At 39.9% G+C, this 18,400-nt stretch overlaps 1 protein-coding gene across 14 annotated transcripts in view; it reads left to right on the top strand.

The window, feature by feature from the left end:
• Positions 1-18,400, top strand: part of CRACD (capping protein inhibiting regulator of actin dynamics) — a 279,668-nt gene that overhangs the window by 62,342 nt on the left and 198,926 nt on the right. For 11 of the 14 annotated variants that reach the window (XM_058722498.1, XM_058722494.1, XM_058722497.1 and 8 more), the window contains one exon: positions 17,113-17,207. The exons of 1 other annotated variant lie outside the window; for it this stretch is intronic. The gene's annotated coding sequence lies outside the window, so the exon portion shown is untranslated. Of the gene's footprint in view, positions 1-12,152; positions 12,172-17,112; positions 17,208-18,400 lie in introns of those variants that run through there. 2 more of the 14 variants (XM_058722488.1, XM_058722490.1) reach the window with 2 other exon arrangements.

Here is an 18,400-nt window from a genome sequence, read left to right as displayed (position 1 = left end):
TTCTCAGCGTCTTCTTTTTCCATAATTTTATCTTCTAGTTCACCTATTCTCTCCTCTGCCTCTTCAATCCGAGCCGTGGTCGTTTCCATTTTATTTTGCAGCTCGTTTATCGCAATTTTTATGTCCTCCTGACTATTCCTTAGTCCCTTGATCTCTGTAGCAATAGATTCTCTGCTCTCCTTTAAACTGTTTTCAAGCCCAGTGATTAATTTTATGACTATTATTCTAAATTCACTTTCTGTTACATTGTTTAAATCGTTTTTGATCAGTTCATTAGCTGTTGTTATTTCTTGGAGATTCTTTTGCAGGAAATTCTTCCATTTGGTCATTTTGGATAGTTTCTGGCGTGGTGTGGAACTGCAGGGCACTTCCCCTTTGCTGTCTTGAATAATCGTGTTGGTGGATGGGGCTGCAGTCAGACCTGATGTCTGCCCCCAGCCCACCACTGGGGCCACAGTTAGACTGGTGTGTGCCTTCTCTTCCCCTCTCCTAGCGGCGGAATTCACTGTGGGATGGCGTGGTCCGTCTGGGCTAGTTGCACACTGCCAGACTTGTGGTGCTGGTGATCTGGCATATTAGCTGGGATGGATAGGCAAGGTGCACGGGGGCGGGAAGGGTAGGCTCAACTCGCTTCTCCTTCGTGATCTGCTTCGGGAGGGGCCCTGCGGCAGTGGGAGGAAGTCAGACCCGCCACCAGAGGTGTGGATCTGCAGAAGCACAACGTTGGGTGTTTGCACGGTGCCAGCAAGTTCCCTGGCAGGAACTGGTTCCCTTTGGGATTTTGGCTGGGGGATGGGCGAGGGAGATGGCGCTGGCGAGCGCCTCCCCCCTTCCCCCCTCCCTTCCCCCGCCAAACTGAGCTCTGTGGTCCAGGGCTCAGCAACTCTTCCTCCCGTTGTCCTCCAGCCTTCCCACTCTCCGAGCAGAGCTGTTAACTTATAACCTTCCAGATGTTAAGTCCCGCTCGCTGTCCAAACACACTCCGTCCGGCCCCTCCGCTTTTGCAAGCCAGACTCGGGGTCTCTGCTTGGCCGGCGGGCCGCCCCTCCTCCCCGGCTCCCTCCCGCCAGTCCGTGGAGCGCGCACCGCCTCTCCACCCTTCCTACCCTCTTCCATGGGCCTCTCGTCTGCGCTTGGCTCCAGAGACTCCGTTCTGCTAGTCTTCTTGCGGTTTTCTGGGTTATTTAGGCAGGTGTAGGTGGAATCTAAGTGATCAGCAGGACGCGGTGAGCCCAGCGTCCTCCTATGCCACCATCTTCCCCAGAACTCCCCTATTTACCTATTTTGAGAGGGAAAGAGAGAGAGAGCCTGAGAGCTCACAGAAGGGGCAGAGAGAGGGAAAGAGAGAATCCCAAAGAAGTTCTGCACTGTCAGTGCGGAACTTGATGTGGGGCTCGAACCCGCGAACCATGAAATCATAACCTGAGCCGAAGTCAGACACTTAAGAGACTGAGCCACCCGGGTATCCCAAGTAAATGCAAATTTTAAAACCTTAATTTGGATTGCAAATGATCTGAGTGGGGAAAACCATCATGTAGCCACTCTGCTGCCCAGTGCCAGAGCTCCTGTTGAGATGGGAAGTGGGGAGCACAGTGGAAAACCATGAGATTTTAGATATGGACAGGAAGGACCTTAGACATCATCTGTTGCAACTTCCTTACTTACAGAGGAGGGAGCTAACACCTGGAGCACTAGAAGATTCATCCAAGAGCACATGGTTAGTTATTAACACATCCATGCCCAGAACCCATGTCTCTTACTTTCTGGTTCAAGGCCAGACCCCTTTTCTTCTCAAGGCTATATCTATATGTCATCAGGTTCTGCTTTTTTGGCAAATTTGATTTCAGAAGCAATCTGTTTTTCTTCTGTTTCCTGTTCTTTGTTGTTATTAGTAATATTTTCCATGTAAAAAAAGGTATAAAGGATAACATAATAATTACTTGTGCATTTGCCACCAACTTTAAGCTATTAAAATATTACAAATCTAGTTAAAGCCCCTTTGCTGGTTATATTTCCCTCCCTATCTCCTAGAGGTGACTACTATCTTGAATTTGTCACTTAGCTCTCCTATGTATATCTCTGTACTTTTTTTTTTTTACTTTTTTTTTTTTTAACGTTTATTTATTTTTGAGACAGAGAGAGACAGAGCATGAACGGGGGAGGGTCAGAGATAGAGGGAGACACAGAATCTGAAACAGGCTCCAGGCTCTGAGCTGTCAGCACAGAGCCCGACGCGGGGCTTGAACTCACGGACCGCGAGATCATGACCTGAGCTGAAGTCGGCCGCTTAACCGACTGAGCCACCCAGGCGCCCCGTGTACTTTTATTAAAAGTGAGTGTTACTAAACAGTCATTGTGCAAAAATTAAACATTATATAAAAGGTATGTCAAATGTATTCTCAGTTTGTTTTTATTCCACTCAGTCTTGTTTATGATGTTTCTCCTTGTTGCTATATATATTGCTCCATTTCACTCATTTCCACTGCTATGTAGTTTTCCATTTTATGAATATACCCTATTTCTGTATTCTCTTGCTGATATGCAGGCTGTTTTTAGTTTGTTCAAAAATGATGCTGCTATGAATACTCTTAACTTTCCTGTGCATATGTGTAAAAGTTTATTTAGGGTATGTCTCTCTGGATGGAATTGCTAATTCATAGGTTGTGTACATTTTCAGTCTTTCCAGATACTGCCAAATTATTCTGTAAAGTGGTTGCACCAGTTTACATTCCTACTTAATAGTATGAGTTCCTGTTGTTCCACATCCTTGCCAGCCATGATTTTGTGCCAGTCTGATGCATTTTATTTTCTCTCATTATGAATGAATATCAGCATCTCTTTTATATTTATTGGCCACTTGGGTTTTTTAAAGTCTATTTTTTTTTCTTTTTCTAATGAGACTCCTAGAGAGGGAATGGACTGAGTGGTCCTACTGTGCACTTCCTCATTTTAGAAATGAGGAAACAGGGGCTGGACAAATGTAGTGACTAGTTCAAGGTCCTCAAACAGACAAAAACCAAGGGGCCGTGCCTCCCAGCCCTCTGTTGTTTCTATATTACCAAATAGTCAAATCATGCATTTGGATGAATTACCTTTTTGGTATCTTTTATTTTTTTTTTTATTTTTTAAAAATGTTTATTTATTCTTAGAGACAGATGGACAGAGCATGAGCAAGGGAGGGGCAGAGAGAGAGGGAGACACAGAATCCAAAGCAGGTTCCAGGCTCTAAGCTGTCAGCACAGAGCCTGATGTGGGGCTCGAACTCACAAACTGTGAGATCATGACCTGAGCCGAAGTCGGACGCTCAACCAACTGAAACACCCAGGCACCCCCTTTTTTGGTATTGTGAAGAACAGGGTCCAGGGCTAAACCTACCGATTAGAAGAGTTTAATTAGTGACTATGTGGATTACATGTGTGACTTTGTTTTATTTGAACTTTCTGAAAACCCAGACCATCATCTCCTTGTTTAAAAGCCTTCTAGGTTTCCCATTGCTCCTTGGAGAGTCAGAACTGCTTAACTCTCTCTGCTGGATTGGGCCTCTCCTGCCTCTTCAGGCTCTGCTGGGTCCCTCCTTGTCTGTCCTCCAGCCACACTGGCTTTCTTTCGGCTTCACACTTGGCTTCACATTTGCCCAGCTCCCTTTCTCAACAGGGCCCTTGCGTTCTCTCTCTCTGCCTGCAGCTCTCCCCTTCTCCTCTCCTCCCTCTGGCTCATCCTTGTTAGGGACTCTCATTGTCACTTCCTGGGGGAAGCCCTCCTGAACTCTCCTACTAACCCACATCCCTACTCTGTACTCACAAGGCTGATATGTTTCATAGCACCCATCATAGCTGCAGGTTTACATTTAAGTGTATAGTTACTTATTAAGGTTTCTCTTCTCCATGAGTCCTTAAGCCCCATGAAGTCAGGAACTATGTTTTTGCTTACCATTCTATCCCTAGCTTTTAGCAATATGCCTGTCATATGGTTGGAACTCGCTCAGTGTTTGTGGAATGAGTAAATGAATAAATGGTTAGTCTTTAAAAAGCTCATCTTACCTTGCCTCTCTGGAGGCACACTGTCTATATCTAATTGGAGTCACCCATTTCCTTCACACCATAGCCCTGCACTATGTTCTCAGAGAAAGAGCGATACTATATGGACTGTATTGAAGATTTATATACATGACTCAAAGGACATGGCAAGGGGAGAGGTAGAAGGAAAGAAAAAGGAAAAAGGAGGGTTAGACATTGGAAGGAGGAATGCTAGATCATTAGCTGCCTGATTTGGGGAGCCTGCAGAATGGGTCATTTGAACTCTCTGAGCCAGTGCAGCTAGCTGGCTGGATGAACGCCAAATCTAAGAGAGTCTGGACAGTGGTTTGATGGGCCATTAACTTAGAAGGAAAAACTGAATAGATCTTAGCTGGGCCTTTCCTTCTAAGATTCTGGTTTGAAGAACTGAAAATGAGGGTATACTATAAGAATAAACAGTTTTGCTCCTTTCCTCAAGTTTATTGCTTCCACTTGCACAAGACAAATACGTGTTCTTTATATTACTAATCATTTTGTTACATTAATCCTTAAAGAATAGTAGAACTTCTGGCATAGTCCTGTGGAGAGTCTGTGTCCCAGTAGAAATCTTGCTTTTGTTATTAGGTTTTCTGTTCTGTGTCTTTTGTACATCTATGCATTGCCTTGGAGAGAAAAGGAGACCTCTTTACCTTTTCATGAGTATGTGCGTAATTCTTACAACATTACATAGCCATAATTCTTCAATGTTATTCTTAATTCACTGTCAAAAGACAGAAGTTATTTCTGGATTGTTCACCTAGCAGTAGGTAGCAAACATGTTTTCAGGATGGATGAAAACCAACTGTCACATTTTCTGTTTAGTTTTGGTATCTCTTTCTTAGGAAGGAAGTTAAGAATTTCCTTTGTAAGTCTTTTTTCATGGTGATGGGAACTCAGGGTTCTCAGTGGAACATGCTCCATGTTTTCTTGGAGCTCTGTGCTTTCACTAAAAGCAGAGAACAACTATGATGTTGCAAGAATGCCAGGTAGAAACCTGGAAGCTTGTAAACAAAACTGTGTCCAAAGAAGTGTAATGTCTTTTGCTAGGAAACAGAAGACATTTGCCTCTAGTTTATTATTGATCTTTCAAATAATTCTTCAAGGTAGTTAAGAGTTATGAAACTCTGAGCTTGGGTTATTTAATATGGTAGGAGCAAAGTACAAACTTAAATCTGTTCCCATTTTAAAAAAAATAATAGGACTTGGCTGCAATTAAAGGACTTGTTTTATATGGTTGTGGGAGAGTAACATGAGGAAATATAAGAGAGTTCATGAGTTTAGAGATTGCTTCCTACATTATAAGCTCTATGTTAAGTGTTGGCTATTAATTATTTATTGTTGTCACTATTATCTGATGCCTTTTAATATTGCAAACTTAGGTTATCTTTTTCAGTGAAGAGGCAGCATCCTTTCCAACCTGTAATACCTTTGTTTTCTGTCAAAATTTATTGAGTCTAGAGACTAGGTACAATATGATTCTAAATGTGGAATATCTGTGATGTTTGTTGGATATTTATTATAGCTAATCTTACTCCCATCTTTCTGTTCTTGATACTTTACAGTTCCATCCCTGGAAAATCTAATAGTTTCTTCCATAGCTTTGGGCTAGTACCCTGACTAATGCTTTTTGTGGCCTCTACCTTTCATCAGAAATCTTCCAACCCCAAGCTCTTGTCCTCACTGAAACCTATTTTCTGAAAAGTTGCTGGGTAGGTATTGAAGTTACCATGTTATGGTTTGGGCTCCTATTGAAGGACTTTCAGGCCCAGGTGGAATGGTTGTGTAGGGTGTTTTTTTGGGGCAGTGTGCTTTCTGAAATACCTTGATGCAGAGGCAGAACTGTCCCTGCAAGCTTGGGCTTCTTGTCTTTTTAAAGCTCTTCATAAAAACCCATTTGTTCCCAGGCCACACTTCCGCAAGCCAGATTCTCCCTGTCCTTTAGACTTGTGCAGGAGTTGGGAAGGGCCCTAGGGGTCCTTAGAATTACAAACCATAAATAACTGACAGAGCACAAGAGAGATGATAGAGGAGATAGGAAGTTCATGTCCCACGAGTGGATCTTCTCTATGAAGAATTATAGGACTAAACTCTGTGGACTGCTAGTGTTTAAAAGCACTCATCCTTATTGAAGGAGATTTGTACGTTTCTTGACCTTCTGACACTGTCAGTATGAGTAGTGTATTTGGAAAGTTCCAAGGCTGGCAAGATTGATTTATTCCAATCTGCACACCTTTTCAGTGTTAGCTGTGTGGAAATTTTCTCATTAGCCATAAGAAACCTGTTTTATACTCAGAACAGGTCATACAGTTCCCTAAAGCAAATACCAGGCTGGCTTATCTGAACATGGTGAGGGAAATCATTATTCTTTTTTCCTCTTTTTTCTTGATTTCTCTGTAACAGCTTGGTCTTTAATAATTGGATCTCATTTGGGTTGTACAAGAACATGAAAATATTTAATAAGCACCATTGAGTTATGTTGGTTGTCCTGGTGGAAAAGCACTAATATGTATTTACTAGAAAAGCATTAGGCATATTAAAGGCCAAGTTCTCTGTGTTCATACTAAGGCTATGCAAGTTAGAGTAGCACCTTTGGTGGCCCCAGAGATAATTGGTGAGCCTCTGTATTTTTTCCCTGTGTATAATGGGGGCAGTGATAATGCCTACCTTAAAGGGCTGTTGTATTTATAATTCAAGTCTGGCACATATGTACCCAGTAAATTTTAGCTACTGTCATTCCTTTTCTTCTCTTGTTTCTAACCTGACACCCTCTTCATCCTTTCTTTCCTTCTTTTTAGTTTTCCATGTTGTCATTTCCTTAGCTTTTGGACCTGTTGGGGCCCACAAGCCCTGGCAGTTCCATTGGTCTATTCAGGGCTACTCTGATAGAAATGAGATGTCTTTCTGTCTGTTTAGGAAGTTTCCAAGTTAGAGCTTCCTTTTCAGATCATTGAATGCAGACATTCATTCTGCCTTAGAGAAGGTGAACATGATTGGTTGTGCTATCTGAGATAGGCACTTACTGCCGGGAGGCAAGAAGAGAATGTGTTGATTCTCATGAAGAAGTTGTTTTAGGCCGTGGGGCTCACACATTTGTATATGAATACTTTTCTCTTTAGGAAATTACCTACATTGTAGTCTCAGTTAGGATTCAAACATTAGGCCATTGCTACTTGCTAAATTTTCAGTCTTATTTAACAAGAGGGACCATAAACACTGTGTATGTAGATCCCTAGACCATGTTAGATCTAAAGATGCTGAGGGCCCTGTTGCTCTGGAAAGGTACTAAGTTTTGAAGTTTTCAGAGGGAAAAGAGATCTTTTCTGTTTGTTTTGTTGGGGTACATGACAAACTAGTAACTGTAATCCAGATCAGTTACTTTTGGTCAAAATGGGCTAGTTAGCTTAATTGCCTGCTTGCTGCCATTTTTCAATTACACAGGGAAAAGTGTATTTATAGTTGAGAAACACTGCAGATACCACCTTAACTAAGTGATCAAGATTAATACTATCAACAATACAATATATCAGTACTCCTGATACAATGCAAATGAAGGACACAAAGTCACTTCTTTGGTATTTTTGCCTAAAATCCATAACCTTAATCCGATGTTGAGAAAATATCAGACAAACTCAAATTGAGAGAATATACAAATACAAATACAAATAACTCACCAGTACTCATCCAAAATATCAAGGTCGTGAAGGATGAGGAAAGACTGAGGAAGACCTGTCACAGATTAGAGAAGATCAAGTAGCCATAACAACTAAATGCCGTGTGAGATCCTGGATTGGATCCTCAAACAGAAACAGGTCATTAGGGGAACAGCTGGTAAAATTTGAGTAAGGCATGTATTGTAGTTAATATTGTTATACCAATGCTAATTTCCTGGTTTTAAAAATGGGGGCGCCTGTGTGGCTCAGTCAGTTAAGCGTCCGACTTCGGCTCAGGTCATGATCTCGTGGTCCATGAGTTCGAGCCCCACGTTGGGCTCTGTGCTGACAGCTCAGAGCCTGGAGGCTTCTTCAGATTCTGTGTCTCCCTCTCTCTGCCCCTCCCATGCTCATGCTCTGTCTCTCTCTGTCTCTCAATAATAAATAAACATTGAAAAAAAAATTTTTTAAATGGTACTGTAGTTACATAGATTGTTAACATTAGGGAATGGTGAGTGAAAGATAAATATGAACTCTAAAATTTGCACAACTTTTATAGGAATTTAAAATTATTTAAAAATTAAATATAAAAAAGAAATTAAAATAACATGGGTAAATTTTAAATATATATTTTAAAATGTTTATTTATTTTGAGAAAGAGGCAGGGAGAGAATGAATAGGGGAGGAGCAGAGAGAGAGGGAGAGAGAGAGAATCCCAGGTGGGCTCCACAATCAGTGTGGAGCCTGATGTGGGACTTAATCTCATGACTATGAGATCATGACCTGAGCCGAAATCAAGGGTCAGACTCTTAGCCAGCTGAGCCACCCAGGTGCCCCAACATTGGTACATTTTAAAAATGTAATAAGATTTTTGGGGTGCCTGGGTGGCTTAGTCGGTTAAGCTTCCGACTTCAGCTTAGGTCACGATCTCGTGGTCCGTGAGTTCGAGCCCTGCATTGGGCTTTGGGCTGATGGCTCAGAGCCTGGAGCCTGCTTCCGGTTCTGTGTCTCCCTCTCTCTCTGCCCCTCCCCCGTTCATGCTCTGTCTGTCTGTCTCAAAAGTAAATAAATTTAAAAAAAAAAAAAAAAAGCTGCTGAGGATTCAACTCAGTTTAAAAAAAAAATGTACTAAGATTTGGAAGATAAAGTTGAGGAAAACTCCCAGAAAGTAGAGAAAAAAGATAAAGAGAAAGAAAATACAAGAAAATTAGAGTATTAGTACTAGAGACCCAACATCCCAATCACAGGAAATCCACAAAGAAGGAGAAATGGAAGGGAGAAGGTCATCAAACAATTCAAGAAAATTTCACAGAACTGGAGAACATCAGTTTGCATGTTGAAAAGGCCCATTGAGAACTCAGCACAAGGGATGCAAGTTGACCCACACTAAGTCTTCGATGAGACATTGCAAAATATGTGGGATAAAGAGAGGATCTTAAACACTTTCAGAAAAAGTGGAGAGAGCAGGGTATACACCCAATGTTAAGAATGAAACTGGCATCAAACTTCTCAGCAGCACTGTTGAAACACATGGGCACAGTAAAGCAGTAGAAAGAATACAGTAAGAAAATGAAGCAATGCCTTCAAAATTCTGAAGGAAGTATTTTAGCCATCCTCTTCTGCCTGCAGTATGCTCGTCCCTCTCCCTGAAACCCCCAATTAGGGTAGTGGAAGCAGACTGAGCACAGGTATTCCATCAGTTCAGATGCTGCCCCCTGCCTGCCCCTGTCCCGTCTCTTTAGTCCTGCTCACCTGCTGTTTCCTTTTTCCTTTCAGTGATATTTTTTTCTATGCCAAAACAGGAGAGGGAACAAAATAAAGTGAAATCCAATACAAAAAAAAATTATACCCTCTGTGTATGAGAGGGTATTTTCTTTTTAAAAATTTTTTAAAAATGTTTATTTCTTTTTGAGGGAGAGAGAGAAGAGACAGTGAGTGGGAGAGGGACAGAGAGAGAGGGAGACACAGAACTCGAAGCAGGCTCCAGGCTCTGAGCTGTTTAGCACAGAGCCCAATGCAGGGCTTAAACTCACAAACTGTGAGATCATGACCTGAGCCAAAGTTGGATGCTTAACCGAGTGAGTCACCCAGGTGCACCAGTAAGTACATTTTCATACATTCAAGGTCTCAAAATTTTTACTTCCAAGGAAATTACTAGAAGATAACCTTCATCAAAGTAAAGATGTCAAAAAAGAAAAAAAAAAAAAAGGGGCGCCTGGGTGGCGCAGTCGGTTAAGCGTCCGACTTCAGCCAGGTCACGATCTCACAGTCTGTGAGTTCGAGCCCCGCATCAGGCTCTGGGCTGATGGCTCGGAGCCTGGAGCCTGTTTCCGATTCTGTGTCTCCCTCTCTCTCTGCTCCTCCCCGTTCATGCTCTGTCTCTCTCTGTCCCAAAAATAAATAAAAAACGTTGAAAAAAAAATTTTTAAAAAAAAAGAAAAAAAAAAAAAAGGAGACAGACCTGAAAGCACGAAATAGTGGCTTTAACACAAAAGTGAAACAAAGGGACTGTGCAGGGTGTTGGTGAAGGAAAATCTCAAAGATGACAACTTTGCGATTAGTCTAGAGAGCTAAATAGTCCAAATTTGAACAGGTGTGAAATCTTCAGGGGCCATGTTGTCAAGAAGGTGAAATTGACAGAATTTTTATTTACTTCATTAAGAGAAGATGTAAACAACTTGTGAATTTTCAAAATAATTGCAGTTAGATACATTCTGAAAATCAAGAACAAGACTCACTGAGGTTGGGGTTAGGGTATGAACAGGAATTGTTCAGGAAAAAGTAATCATTAGTATAGCATATGGTTAGCTGGAAATATCATTTATGTAGTAATAATGTAGACATTGAATAAAGAGCCATACAAAATGATGACTGTAGAAGGAGGATGGGAAGAGTGGGTTTGTAGGTATGGATTGAGAAGGGTGGGTGACTTCCATAGTGGGAAGTCTAAAAGATAGTAGATTTTTATAACTAAAAAATCAAGAGCAGCAATTTAACATTGCATATGGAGGTCAATGCCAAAAGAAGCAATTAAAAGATTTTTATGTGGTTGCCTCTGGGAGGTGGGAAAAATGGGATGGGGACGGCACTGCTGGTTTGTGAAATGAGACATGTAGAATATTTGGTTCTTTAAACTACTAGTATATATTTTGTGCTATTAAAGGAAATATAAATACAAAAAAGCTAACTAAGTTAAAGTAAAAACTAACCCCCCAAATGTAAGTTATTTGAAAAGTTTAACCCCCTCCCCCAATATTTAATTTACCCTAAGAAAGTGTATTTTTTTTATCCTTACATGGTAACTTTAAGAAGAGAGAGAGCTAAAAGTAACTGAAGGAGTTACTGTGAGAGGAAGCACCGACTTGGTACATGTGACAATTTGCCAATTGTCCTGGTTATCTGAACTATCTCAAAAACCTTTTGTTTTCTTTGAGAAAAAAGATACTCATGGGCTAAAATAGAAATTACACCTAGACCACATTGCTTTGTGAAATCTGTGTTTAACACAGTCCTTTATTCTCCCTCACCCCCATTTCTTCTTTCTCGGTGGGGGTCGGGTATGGTGGTTACTTTTATCAGGTTATTGGTTTTTTAGGTTAGTATCAATTTTAGTAGTTAGGCTCCATTAATTTCTGGTTTGGAATATGGTCACTATAAGTAAAAGTGTTGCATCTAAGGCCAAAAAAAAAAAAAAAAAAAAAAAAAAGGAAGAAAAAGAGAAAAAAAAATCCCAGATGGTAGGCTTATCTGTATATCTGTTCAGTCCAGTTGTCATGTGAAACCACTGTATTGAGGTCAACGGGATCCTAATGTGGACTTTGCTCGAACAGCTTGATTTGATTGACTCTCTCTGGATTAGTAAAAATTCTTGTTTCTGTAGTTGATATTAGCCAAAAGGTAGAGAAGTGGCAAATAAAATCTTGTTTCTAGGATATGTTATTTAAAATTTTGGTCTTTATATTTTTATTTGACAAAATTTACTGTCTTGTTGTTCTATTGTCCATGTTAGTGTGTGTTGATGAATAAAAATGTCAGTTATTTTTGGTTGTTGGTCTTTTCTATGTGCTAAGTGAATCAACATTCACAATTGCACCAGTTTAACTGATAAATGCAAAATAAATGTGTTGTGAGATGACAGGCATTAATTCTTTTTCATAGTTTGTAAAAAGCTATTTGGAGATTTATTTGAAAAAAAAAAGTTTTTTTTCCATGTGACATTTCCATGGGACATTTTTAGTGATCATAGAAGAGTTTTATTGGAGGCTATGGGAACATGTTTCTTTATATTAATCCATTAAAAAATTATACTTTCAGTGCATTTTTAGAGGAGAAATGAAGTTGCTAAGATGGTTTTACAGAACTTGCTGTATTTTCTTGTCTTGATGCTTTGAAAGGCATGTGAATCTACCTCATCTCCGTTCCATCCCAGTACCCTGACAGCATCCTGTCATAGCATGTATCTCACGGTATGTTTGATTCTCACACTAGACTATAAGCCTCTTGGAGATTGGATTGTGTTCTTTGTGGTATCCTTAGTGACTAGCATTGTTGCCTGGGGATGAAGTTAGATGAATACATGATTAAAATTTCTACAAAAAGCATTTTTTTCTATGAACTGATGATCGCTGGAAGCGTTCTCCATAGTGGAGCTCTCCAAAGCCATTTTTGTAGAAATTAAAGTGTTAGAGAGCCTCCATAATAAATTTCAGAAAAAACGCTCTTCCCTTTTTAAAAATTTACCTCCCATGGAGGGTCATTGAATCCAAAAATGGTTACTGAGTGTAGGATCAGTTTGGAATATGTTCAACTATAAATAAACAGAAACCTAACAGTGGTTTAAGCAAATAAGGACTTTATTTGTCTCACATAGTAAAATGTCTGGGGTAGGCAGCCCATGGCTGATCTGGTGGCTCAGTGATGTCACCATAGACTCTGGCTCCTTCTGTTCTCCCATCCCTCCTTGTAGGTCTTGTGTTTGTGCTTGTCAGTAGGTGCCTGTTGCACCTCTAGGTATCATCTCCACGGTTCAGGCAGGAACAGCAAGAATGGTAAAGGGCTGAGGGGACATGCCAGCAGAATCTGGCCCCTTTAGAAACTTTCCTAGATGATACCTCTGTGACTCATACTTACATTTCATTTGACAGAAATGGGTCATGGCTATGCCTAGCTGGAAGGGAGCCTGGGAAAATAAGTATTTAGCTTTTCAGCATCTGTAGGAAGAAGAGTAAGTAGATTGTAGATCATTTTCAGAAATGAATTTCAGAAACTAGATCTCCCTTTACATTTTGCTTCTTTTTAAAGAACTCTTCTGGATCACTATTAAACTTTAGGATGAGACTTAGAGGTTCATAAACATCATCTAGTGATTTGCTCCCTTTATTAAAAAGAATGAAATAGAGTAAAATAGAAAAGAATAGAGGATATCAGAGTGTATCTTACTTGGTTAGGGCAAGTATTTTGTGAAACACTGGGTCACAATGTAAGATATTTCTTACCTGTGCATTAAAAAATAATAATAACAAAACATCAAGAGGGTTGCCTGGGTGGCTCAGCTGGTTAAGCGTCTGACTCTAGATTTAAACTCAGGTCATGATCTCAAGATTGTGAGATCAAGCGCCGTATTGGGCTCTATGCTGGGAGTGGAGCCTGCTTAAGATTCTCTCTCTCTTCCTCTTGCCCATTTCCAGCTTGAGCGCATGCATGCATGTACTCTTTCTCTGTCTCTCTCTCTCTCTCTCTTTCAAAAAACAAAACAAAGCAAAGCAACCTAGAAAGGCATTGTTCTGGAGAATCATTGATTTTACAAGTATTGCTTTATTTATTACTATCATAAGCAATTTGGAGCATATGGGGAACTTACAATAAAGGAGATAAACCTGTGCATAAATACTTCTAATAGAGGAAGAAAGCTGTCTGTGCTGTGAAAGATACCAATAAAGTGCTATGAAAGGTCACTGGAATTCAATTTATAGTAATTCTAACAGGGGTAGAGGATGTGGTGAGTAGAGGTTTGGAAAGGTCTTTGAAGGGAGTCGCCTTTGAACTGAGACTTGAGTATTTTTTGTTTGCTCCTATAATGCACTGGGCATTATACCTGTGTCAGAGCGTGTTCATTTCAGAACCCTACACACAAGCAAATTTTGTAGAGTTATAAAAATTTTAGGAATACCTTTATTTTGTGGCACCTGGGTGGCTCTGTTTGTTAGGCATCCGACTTCGGCTCAGGTCATGATCTCACGATTCATGAGTTCAAGCCCCACATCGGGCTCTGTGCTCACAGCTCAGAGCCTGGAACCTGCTTCAGATTCTGTGTCTCCCTCTCTCTCTGCCCCTCCCCTGCTTGCACTCTGTCTTTCTCTCCCTCTCTCCTTCAAAAATAAATAAACATTAAAAAAAAGTAAAAATACTTAAAAAAGAATATCTTTATTTCGTGATGGGCCTATTAATTTTGCCTCTTTCAAAAATGACTGCATTTCCTAAATCCCAGACTATCAGGATGACTTTTGGCTAAGTCATCCTTACCTCCAGGTCTCAGGTAATAATTGGCTGTTCCTGTATTAATGGAAAAATTTGATCATACATGGATGTACTCCTCTATTTTTCCAGTTATTATGGAACTATAAAGTTGGTGTTGGTAACAAAACAAAACTTGTTTAAAAATCAAAGTGCCCCTGGACTCATAAAATCTCAGTGTTGCAAGATGCTTCAGATATATATGGTCCAACCTCACCTAACTCATACTGAGGAAATGGAGATTTATAAACAAAGTAATGAACAATAAGCCAGGAACCCAACCTGGGTCACTGACTTCTTAGTCCATTGCTGTTTTTCACTACCTCCAGTTAGCAATTTTAAGAGGGAAGAGGAAGTAAGGAAGTCAGGAGAATGCTATTCCAGAACTCTCTATTGCTAGATACAAAATTATTTCACACTTTGAAAATTATTTGCTATTAGTATCAAAGTAAATTGTTTCCTTCCCACTGCTCTGTTCCTCTGGTCAGCATTCTCTGGGTTCTACAGTCATTAGAATTCTGAGGTTACTGCTGAGGATACAGTGACCCATTTTCAGAATCAAAACGATCAGCCAATCTGTCTCCTTGCCAGTCAGTGTTAGGTGTTTGCTGCTCCTTCTTTTCTTCTGCCTGCACTCTTGAATAATTGCTTTAACCAGCAAGCATGGTCATCTTCCCTGTGTGGTACAGAAGAAGGTGATAATAAGGTGTACCAGTCCTATCCACTAAGAGATTATAATAAATTTTCTTTCTCATGTGCATATATAGATCATATCTAGTTCCTTGGGTGATTTGACTCCTGCTCTTTGACTCAGGAACATAGCAGTCATATTTTGGTTTCATAATAGCATAAGGGAAAAAGAACTTCTGTAAGAAAAAAATTAAAAAATATTTTATCTAGGGGCGCCTGGGTGGCGCAGTCGGTTAAGCGTCCGACTTCAGCCAGGTCACGATCTCGCGGTCCGTGAGTTCGAGCCCCGCGTCGGGCTCTGGGCTGATGGCTCGGAGCCTGGAGCCTGTTTCCGATTCTGTGTCTCCCTCTCTCTCTGCCCCTCCCCCGTTCATGCTCTGTCTCTCTCTGTCCCAAAAATAAATAAAAAACGTTGAAAAAAAAAATTAAAAAAAAAAAATTTTATCTAGAGCCTGGACATGGTAAGATAGACTCCTTACACAATCAATATAGATATTATTGTCTTCATTTCTATAGGGGTAGACATTCTGGTCTTCATTTAACAGAGTAAGTAATGGGAGATGTAATTGAATCCCAGATCCTTCTAATTCTACTTTGTACTGCACCATGGTGGTCATATAGGATTAGAAAGGGATCTTTGCCTAGTAGATTTCTTGAAAGGACTGGGTATTCACAGGCTTTGGTGTAGCAATTCAATTCTCATCATCAAGTTTGTTTGTCAAACCTCTGCTCTATATTTTTTAGCCTCCTTATTGTAAGTAAATGTTATGCAATTAAAAAATGTGTGTCAAAAACACTAACTTGAGAAGATGTATGCATCCTCATGTTCATTGCAGCAGCATCATTTATATATATAGTCAAGATAAGGAAATAGTATAAATGTCCATTGATGCATAAACAGATAAAGAAGATGTGGTATATATAAACAATAGAGTATTAATGAACCATAAAAGAAAATGAAATCTTGCCATTTACAACAACATAGATTGGCCTCAAGAGCATTATGCTGATTGCACTAAGTTAGATAGGGAAAGACAAATCCAAGTATGATCTCTCATATATGGAATCTTAAAAAAATAAAAAGCAAGTTTATAGACACAGAGAACAGAATGGTGGTGCTGGAGGCAAGGTGTGGGAGGTGGGGTGGAAGAAATGGCTAAACTGGGTTTTTTGTTGTTGTTTTTAACATGTATTGAATTAAAAGGTTAAAAAAAACCCATAAAATTGCTGCACTAGGGGAAAAAATGATGTAAGGTCAAGTCAGCGTGGGAGCTTCTGGGAAAGATTTTACACTGTGATAAAGCAGGGAGCCACATGACTAGAAAATCCTTTTTTTTTTTTAACCACCACTCCTTCCTTCCTGTTTGGGAAATGGGCTTTTAAGCAAGGATGAGATGCTTGAGCTGTGGCAGCCATTTTGTGACCATGAAGGAAGATTTTTCCCCAAGATGCTGAGGATGGAGGGAAGGAAGCACAGAAAGAGCCTGAGTCCTCAGTGATATTGCTGAGCTCTAAACCAGTTCTGAAAACTTAAGACTTTTTGTTATGTACAAAGTGAAATTCACATATTGTTTAAGCCCCTGTTAGTTGGGTAATCTTTTACCTGTGGCCCAAAATATCTTAAATAATACCTTCTTTCTTTTTTTTTTTTTTTTTTTTGTAATGATACCCTCTGAGAGAGATGTCCATCCCCAGAGGGTAACATTTTAAAATATGTCATCTTTAGGGGCGCCTGGGTGGCGCAGTCGGTTAAGCGTCCGACTTCAGCCAGGTCACGATCTCGCAGTCCGTGAGTTCGAGCCCTGCGTCAGGCTCTGGGCTGATGGCTCGGAGCCTGGAGCCTGTTTCCGATTCTGTGTCTCCCTCTCTCTCTGCCCCTCCCCCGTTCATGCTCTGTCTCTCTCTGTCCCAAAAATAAATAAAAAATGTTGAAAAAAAAAAATAAAAAATAAAATATGTCATCTTTAGAATGGACAAAAGATCAGTTATTTAGAAACCTCTTTAATCTGACATGGTGTATTTACCCCTAAGTGTTCCACAAAGTATAGAATCACTATATTTTATTGCACCCAGAGTCATGTGATCTGTGACATATACCAAAGTACAAAATTACTGTATTGGATTGCATTCAGAGTCATATGGTCTGTGACATATGCCAACTTTGCTTTTGCCAGAAATTTAATGCTTGTAATTTCTGTTCACAGACGGTATTGCAGAATGGCACTTTGAGCCTCTTTCTTCCTCATTGGTTGTCCATCATCTTCACCCCTACACCAGGTGGGACTGGTTTATTTGCCTGGTGAGTACAGGATAAAAAATGATTTTTTTTTGAAGTGCCATAGTACATCTTTGGCTTTTTCCAACTGAGTGGATTTTTAATTTTTAAAATTGCTTTTCCATAAAAATGGCTATACTTTGTGAATATTGAAACTATAACTTATTTCTATCTGACTGACAGATTTTCATCATTAATGACAGTGAGACGTATGTAATGCCATTATGATAAGATACATCAACCATAGGCTAATCTTCAACTGAATCACAAGGACTACAGAGTTCATCTGGCCCACACTCTTTATCTTGTACAATCCAGGTTATCCCTTTCCCTGTCCTGCATGCTCCTGAGTTCTTTCATTTGTTCATTTGTTTGTTCGCCCATTCATTAATTCATTGATTCATCGAGAATACTTACTATCACATGCTAAGCCTGGATTGGATCCTGAGGATACAGGGATGAATACATTTTTTGACTTCAGCATGCCTATAAATCTTTGGGAAGAAACAGACTCACTTACTGTTAATTATGATACAATTTATTAAGTAGAGTAATGGACCCATAATTATGGAAGCTTTGAGGACAAATTAGTTCATTCTGACTAAACATTTTCATGTTTCAATGGATGATTAGAAAACCTAGGGTTTTTTTTTTCATAGATATTTAGAAATGTGTAGAATAGAAAAATATCAGAAGCAGCAGGTTACTTAATATCAACAGGGAACAAGAGTGCAACAAGAGTGCAATCATTTCTCAATCAAGTTCTTTGTATAGTGACAATTGTATGTACATAATCAGAGAATGAGTCAGTCTATAATGTATAGTGAATTATTTTTTACTCAACAAAATACTCTTTAAGTGGGCCATTCATTGAGAGATGGAAATAGATTTTAGAAACATATGGAGCAATATAGACAGTTATTTATTAAGTTCCTGCCATATGGCCAGAATTGTAGTAAGATTCATCACTGTCACCATTATGGTAGCCAACATTTATTGAGTGCCTTCTCTGTGCCATTCACTGTATGAAGCACTTTACATCCCTCATCTCATTGAATTCTCACAAAAATTGTACATGGTGTGATAGTTGCTATGATACCCTCATTGTACAGATAAGGAAATTGAAGCCTGCAGATTGTGTGACTTACCTATGACTATCCAGCTTCTGAGTGGCAGAGTTAGGACTCTCTCAGAGCCTGTGGGTAGGAGAGCTGACA

Source organism: Neofelis nebulosa, chromosome 3, assembly GCF_028018385.1.
Source record: "Neofelis nebulosa isolate mNeoNeb1 chromosome 3, mNeoNeb1.pri, whole genome shotgun sequence".
In the NCBI taxonomy this organism is placed as follows: Eukaryota; Metazoa; Chordata; class Mammalia; order Carnivora; family Felidae; genus Neofelis; species Neofelis nebulosa.
This window is presented reverse-complemented; position numbering and strand designations above follow the sequence as displayed.